Source organism: Lacerta agilis, chromosome 10 (genome assembly GCF_009819535.1).
Source record: "Lacerta agilis isolate rLacAgi1 chromosome 10, rLacAgi1.pri, whole genome shotgun sequence".
NCBI lineage: Eukaryota > Metazoa > Chordata > Lepidosauria > Squamata > Lacertidae > Lacerta > Lacerta agilis.
In genome coordinates, this window is record NC_046321.1 from 68,430,762 (window position 1) to 68,438,423 (window position 7,662).

Here is a 7,662-nt window from a genome sequence, read left to right on the forward strand (position 1 = left end):
GGAAGGGGATTTAGACCTTAGATTGCTCCATCTACCTCAGAGTGGCTGGGACCCCCCAGATGGGTGGAGTACAAATTATTATTATTATTATTATTATTATTATTATTATTATTATTATTATTATTATTATTCTACACTGACTAGCAACTGCTCCGGAAGGTCTCTGGGCAGCAGTATTTCCACACACACAAATGACTTTAGCCACTGAGGTCCCCAATCCAGGCACGTTTTCCTTGGGAGGAAACCCCATTGAACTGTTGGGATTTATTTCCAAGTAGAAGATAGCCTCCAGATCAGGATTGGAAACCACCTTTCCCCTCCGAATGTTGCCCAAATCCCTTCCTTTGTTTCATATAAATTGTATTTTATTGTATTGTATTACACATTGAATTCCATAAAACGATGTTCATCTTAAGTCTGCATGATATTTCCTGCCGTCCTGCATCAATTTTGAGCTTTTCCATCATGCCCACTCTTCCACCCCACTGCACCCCACCCTGTTACTGTGCTTCCCCTCGGTTTACTCTGAGTAACATATATGGGTATTCCCAAATCTTATTCACCACACTGTGACTTTGTAGTTGGTGCTAATAAAGATACAGTATCCCCGATTGGCATCTTTCTTTCTTTCCCCCCAATGGACCAGGACTCCTGCCCACCCATTCCTGCATCCACACAGCTGCAAGGACGTCCAGGAATCAGCATCCCAGAAGCTGCCCACTTCTTCTTGCACTGCTTCCCAATCAGCATCCCTCTTTTGACACACAAGGTGTTCGCTGCAGCGGGCAAGGGCTGCCCTTCTCTGGGCACGCAGCAGCGAGACATCTTAGTTGCGTTGACAAGTGGGGAAACTCTCTTCACAGCCAGCAGGGGGAAAGCAGGGAACAGTGGGGCAAAAAATATAATTAATTTTTTCAAGGTGCTGGAGCGGAGGTCCAGAGAATTCTGGCTGAAGCAAAGCACTGCTGCTCCCTGTAATCATCCTATTAGAAGAAGCTTCCCGTTCCTTGTTCCTGGGAAATGGGTATGAGCAAGCTGCAGGTTCTTCATCCCTATTCTAAAAAACAAATGTCTTCTCCCCAATGATCCTGGGAACGGTAGTTTTTTAGGGGCTCTGGGAATAGCTCCCATTAGCAGAGATCCGTGGAGTCCTAGGAACTCAGTCATGAGGAGGAACTAGCAAGGTTGGAGGAGCTCAGATGCTCGGTTCTGGAGTTGGGGAGGGACCCCGTGCGTTGGAAATGGAAAACCATTGGGTGTTGAGTGTCCCAGGATTGTGCCTTGCCTTCAAGGGGGACGCCTGGGCAGTCCCAGAGCAATCCAATAGGGTGCCTGGGGTGGCGCAGGAGAGACGTGTGGCTCGGGGGTGCTGCAGGCCCCACAATGAGTGCCGCCCGGCATTTTGTCACCCCCTCAGTGGTGACACACGGGGTGGCCCGTCCCCATCGCACCACCCTTCCTCTGCCCCTGCTTGGGCCCAGTTCACCTATCTGTTAAGGTCATCTTGAATCCTGATTATTTTTTCTGCGACATTAGCTACCGCTCTCAGTTTGGTGTCATCTGCAAAGTTGATGAGCATCCCCTCAATTCCTTCATCCAAGTCGTTTATAAAAACATTGAAGAACAACGGGTCCAGGACAGAACCCTGTGGCACCGCACTTGTCACTTTTTTCCAGGATGACAAGGAACCATTAATGAATACTCTTTGGGTTCAGTCACCCAACTAACTACAAATCCACCTGACAGGGACCTCGTTCAACCCACATTTTACCAGCTTCTCTGCAAGAATATCATGGGGGACTTTGTCAAAAGTCTTACTGAAATCAAGATACACTATCTCCTCAGCATTCTCGTCATCCACCGTATGGAATTATGCAGCAAATGAGCATGATTTGGGGAGGCGGAGAATCCCATCCTAAAATTGTTGAATTGTCTGGCCTCAAACCCCAAAAAAACCTCTCCTTTAAAACGGGGACAGAAGAAAGCTATCCTTAGGCAATGTTGGCTTAGCAAGCCGTTTTTCTGGGTGCTCTACTTGGCACAACAGCCTATTAATTGCCCCTGAAAGGCAGAGTAGCTGGGAGCAGCGGCTGCGCTTTGGTTTGCTGGTGACCAGCGTCCGTTCTAAGGGCCGCGTGGCTCCCGGTCTGCCTGCCGTGCCGCAACAGTGCCTGGCAGCGACCCAGAGGTGCTTTATGCCCCTCTGTCTCACGTGAGGAGAAGAGAAAGTGCCTTGTCCACCAACCATGGGGCGGGGGCGGGGGGCGGGTAAAGAAGGAAGCCTCGAAACACTGGCTACTGTGGGGAGCAATTCAGCCATAAAGAGAGATTGTGTTGAGAGGACAAGGCTCGGTTCAGCCTCTGGTGTGAGGCTAGCATCCTGGTCCATTGTCAGCCTGTAGACTGGCTGAATTTATGGCTCCTGCGGAGGGATGTGGATGGGCTTTGTGGAATTCGTGATTCCAGCAGAGAGGGGAGAGTCTGTGCCTTCACAGCAACAGGCCCTCTCAGAGAATAACGCTTTGTTGTTGATCCCCAGAAGCTTCTAGGGGATTGCTGGCATCGTCGTAGCTGGTGCTCAAGTGTTTGGAAGTTCACCTCTACAGTTCCCTACACCAGGTGGAGGGGCTTTTCAGCGCTGGCAAAAACCAAGGAGAGGGATTTTGCAGCAGCAGCAGCAGCAAAATTGTGGCACTCCTTGCCCTGAGAGATTTACTTTTCCATTTACTGTCTTCTGCCACCAGGTGAGGGCTTCTGCTTTTGGTCTGCCTTCTGTTTGATTTATAGAAATAAAACCAGATTTCTGCTTTGTTTTTTGGTGATTTTGCTCAGTTCATTTTTTTGGACTGTTATGAGGGGTTGGGTGTTTTTTTTGTTTTCTTTGAGTGTGCTTGTTTGGATAGAAAAGCAGGATAAAAGTCCTGAAATAAGTAACATAATAAAATAAATATACACATGTACAACTTCTTTATTATTTGCCACACTTATATCCTGCCCAAGCAGCTTACATGGTTCTTCACTGCCACTGCCACCATGTTATCCTCAAAACCAGCCTGTGAGGTAGGCCGGGCCAAGGGAAAATGGCGACTAGCCCAAGCTCACCCTGTGCACTTCATGGCTGAACTGCGCCACAATGGCTCACTCACTCATGACTGCACAACCCTGAACAGAAGGAAGGAGACAAGCATCCAGAGATAAAATGCTCATCTTTGAAACAGCCCCAGTTTCGCAAAGAAGAAGGCCGTGGAGATTTCCTTTTTTTTTTTTTGTAACGAATTTATTGTTTTTTACAAAACAAAGAACAACATAACACATATACCAACACAAACCCAAACACAAACCCAACAATCAAACCATAATAAAACAAATACAAATACACCAACGATTCTTTTTCTTGTTTACACAAAAAAAAAACTTTTCTTGTTCGAATCATTACTAGGTGACTTCCCCCGTTTTCTCTCCTTTGGTTCCAATTCCAATTTTACTTTAATAACTTCTCATCTCTGAAATTAAATCATTTAAAAATCAAAACTAAACATACTTCTTAAAATCTTGTTTTTACTTCACAATAATCTATCACTCCTTAACTTAAATCAAATCTATTCCAAATATAACTTCATGATAATTAATAATACAGCTTCATAACACAACATATTGCTTCTTATATCAAATCATGTCATACATCTTCTTTCACTTAGACTGCTGCTAATAAATAAAAAAAATTCAAATATCTCTTCTCTAGTTCAAAAACTTAAAATCTTAACACACCGGCTTCAGGGTACCATAATAAACCATCCTGATTTTATCCTTAATACATTTCACCCTATCCCTTTTCTAACCATTTTCTTTCGCCAGGATGAGAAGATTTTTTATATCCAATTTCTGGGGTGAGAGCCCAGGAATGATGGGGAAAACATTTATATATTTACAATTAGAAGAGGAACGGAATTTTGAACCGGAGATGCTGGAAGGTGATGATCTGCTTCAGGGTACCATAATAAACCATCCTGATTTTATCCTTAATACATTTCACCCTATCCCTTTTCTAACCATTTTCTTTCGCCATTTTGGGGTCTCCCCCCAGAGACTGATTAGACCCCTCATCCTGGGTCTCCCACCCCAACAGGACTTTTCATCTTCTCGGAGTTGCAAAAGCATTATACTTTGTTCTTCAATAATTCCCTTCAGCTCTCTGCCAAGGTTTTCTTCCATTTTAACAATGTTCTGAATGGTCTTTCCTGTGGGATATAACTGTTCTGCAACATCCCGGTTCAGCAAAATTAGTTTCTGGTTTAGCAATTCTAACTTCAAAAAAATAATCCTTTGTTCGTGAGTCAGTCCAGAGTCTAAAATCAGCTTGAAAACGAAACCCAACATGGTAGAAGTGGGCATAGGGTATCAAGTTTCAGTATTTTTCCATCTTAGTCACAGTACTTTTCCATCTCAATCACAAGTCTCCGCAGCCATTTTCCCTGGAGTCAGGGCGAAAAGATTACATTCTGTCCACTTTAAAAAGAAATATTCCCACCAACTTAAGTCCCCCAAAAGGGGTCTAATCAGTCTCACTTGTCAAAATCGAAACATTGTATCCATCACTGCAACAGCAGTCGCCATCAAAGCAGTTACTTTCTTTCCACCAAAGGGAGAAAAATGGGCTTCCTTTCCGTCGTATCTCCCGGAGCACCAAATGTCAAAGATAAATTCAATTGTTCACGTACTCACGGCCAACGGGCTTCTTTTATTTTCCTTCTGCCAGGTAGAACGATATCGCTCATCGCGAGCGGCGGCCGCCGCTTCGCCGGTCCGGTTGGGGCATGCCTCCACAGCCCGGCTCCGTGGTCCCTTCACCCCCACTCCCCCTTTACAGGGGGAACGGGGGAAGGGTTTGGAACCATAGCGGGCTCGCCGGAGAGCCCATGCCGCGGGACGCTCGACCCGCGGTTTAGCGGAGCCCCGCTTTGCGGTAGCGGGGCTCCTACCCCCGGGCCGGCCTGAGTCGCTTCGCTGCCGAAGCGACCCACGACCGCCCGCGATGGCGTCCTCGCCGGAAGTCCAAGGCTGCTGCTTATATGGGTGCAAAATGGTTGCTTTGTCTGGCTAATCCAGCTCTTGGCAGGTTAATTCTTTTTTGCCACTGGCTTCTAATATATAAAACTAGATGTTGGAGGACAAGGGTTTCAGACTTTGCGCAGGCTTTTAAAAAAATAATCATGGAAGAACATATAATAATGCAATCACATGCCAATAGTTTCAAGTTGGACAGCTTAGGTTGTTGTTACCAATAATGGGCAAAGTCACCCCTGGCCCCATTGGGAATGGGCCGATCTAAAATGAAATTAATTCTGAAATAATTCATGCTTAGGTCCGTTGGTGAGCATGTGGTACTGATAACATCAAGGTTGCAGGTTCAGTCCCCATACTGCATAGGGGTTGGAGTAGATGACCCTCGAGGCACTGGCATAGCCTGGGGGAGCTGGGGGGTCCATGGCCCAAGACACATTTTTGGGAGGAGGCGTGACCAGGCGTCCCCACAACAGGCTCCCCTCAGAGCCTGGCTCCAGTGTGCAAGGGAGCTGCTGAGGCAGCTTTTGTGCGCCTGGCCAGAGCTTGTCTCACAGGCCTCGGGGTCCCTTCTGGCTCTCCAATTCTATGATTCTATTTGGTTTTGGTCCTCTGTCAGACTTCCTACGTATCACTGGGAGCATGGCAGGGCCTACAAGCCTCTTGCCCTCAATGCTTGCATAAAAAGAAGAAGCCCACCACTTCCTTTCCCAAACTTACCTTGATGAGGAGAGGGGGAAACTGACAGAGGGAGGGAGTCCCGGACGCTGCTGCAAAAATGTCCCAAAGCCTGCGGTTGTTTCCGGCCCTCCTCAGCAGCGCCTTGCCTGGGTACACTGGGTGGCAAAGGGGGTGTTGATGGTGGGAGAGAGCAGCAAGTTTGGAGAAGCCCCTGAGGATAAGCCCCAGAGCACCCATGGGAGAAATTATCCTGCACAGGTTTATTCCTGAAATGCCCACCTCTCTAAGGAAGAGAAACAATGCAAGTTCACTTGCCATAGCTTAAAATAGACCACAATTAAGCCGTGCTTCGTGAAAAGGTTACAGGGAGTCAAAAGGGAGAGGATTTTAAAATAATTTGTTTGAGATCAGGAAGGCATGTGGAAATGAGACAGCTGTTAGAATCATTTTTGGGCAAGGGGACAGCAATTCCAGCTTGTGATCAGGCAGGCGGAGGAACCAGATGAGGAGCTGCAGGTGTCCCTTCAGGCTGGCTGCCAGTCGGTTCTGAGAAGATAATAAAATCTGCAGAATGGAACTCAATCAAATGAGAGCAAAGTCAATACAGGAAGCTGTGAGGATGCCAAACGGCAAAAGAGGGGTGATTAATGGTGTTATAAACTTCCAGAATACATTATGCACGTAGGACTCACAAGGTGTTGTTTTTTTAAAAGCAGCACAACTTTGTGCTCCTAATAGTTATGACACACCTGGAAGGGGAGCTTGTCAACTCCATGACCTCCTGTACAAGGAGACACAAGCAGGTGATTCAGATATGACAAATGGGGCACCATCAACTGAACAAGGTTTTAGAACTCATCTGGCTTCCGCATGAAAGGTAAATCCAAATTAAATGGTGGAGAGGGGGAACAGACCGGCGTTTTGATGCCAGCAATGCCATGTGGATGCTGCAAAAACTTGTGGGCATGAGAAGCACCAAACCCACAATAAATGCCTGTCTCTGGAAGCACCCAGAACCACCCAAAGTGGGACGGAGCATTGGGACCTGACTGTTATGGATAGATGCTAGGAAGTGAGGAAGTACGAGAACTCAAAGCACATCACACACATTGCTGTTATGTCAGCAGCTGTGCTAATATTACATTCCTTATATCACCCTGGGGCTGAGAGAAAGCTGGGAACTCGTGGCTGAGCTGATATCTAAGGCAGGGATTTCACCAGCTCAGCTGTTCACCTCTTCACAACTTCACTTTGGCCCTGAAGTTGAAATTCTAAAGGATATGGGGCAACCTGGAGATAGCTAAGCTCTCTATGGGTTGCCCACAAATCCCTGAAATTAATGGTATGATAGCAATTCTTTATTGTAGTCAGCCCAAAGACCCACCAGGAAGTTAAGGGTACTTTGTGCCCCATTTTAATATGACGTTAACACTGAGCTTCTGCCCAGGCACTGGATGGGCTCCCATGTTCTAACAGCAATGCTGTGGGAGGAGGTGCTCCCAGATTCCTTTTAGCCCCAAGGAGTTCAAGGGCCCTTATGCACTGTGGATGACACTCACTGGTCATTTTCATGCAATGGAAACATCTACTAGCATTCACGTATTACATGGAGCCTGGAGCTGGTGTATTTTGTTTCCCTCGGGGAAATGTTAAAAATAAATTAATGATGGAGTGTGGAACATCCCCTCCAGCCTCCCCATCCTGCAAACTCCAACTTGAGCTGGTTTAAGCCAGGTAGGACTTATGGTTTTTCCATCATGGCTCCTACTTCCCCCCCACTGTAGGAATGTTCTGCTAGGCTGCAGCCCTATATCTATTTACCTGGGAGTAAGCACCACGGAACTCCACAGAACCAACCTCTGGGTAGCCACGTATAGGATTGCATGGCTAATTTTAGAATGGATTGGGATGCCAGCCAGA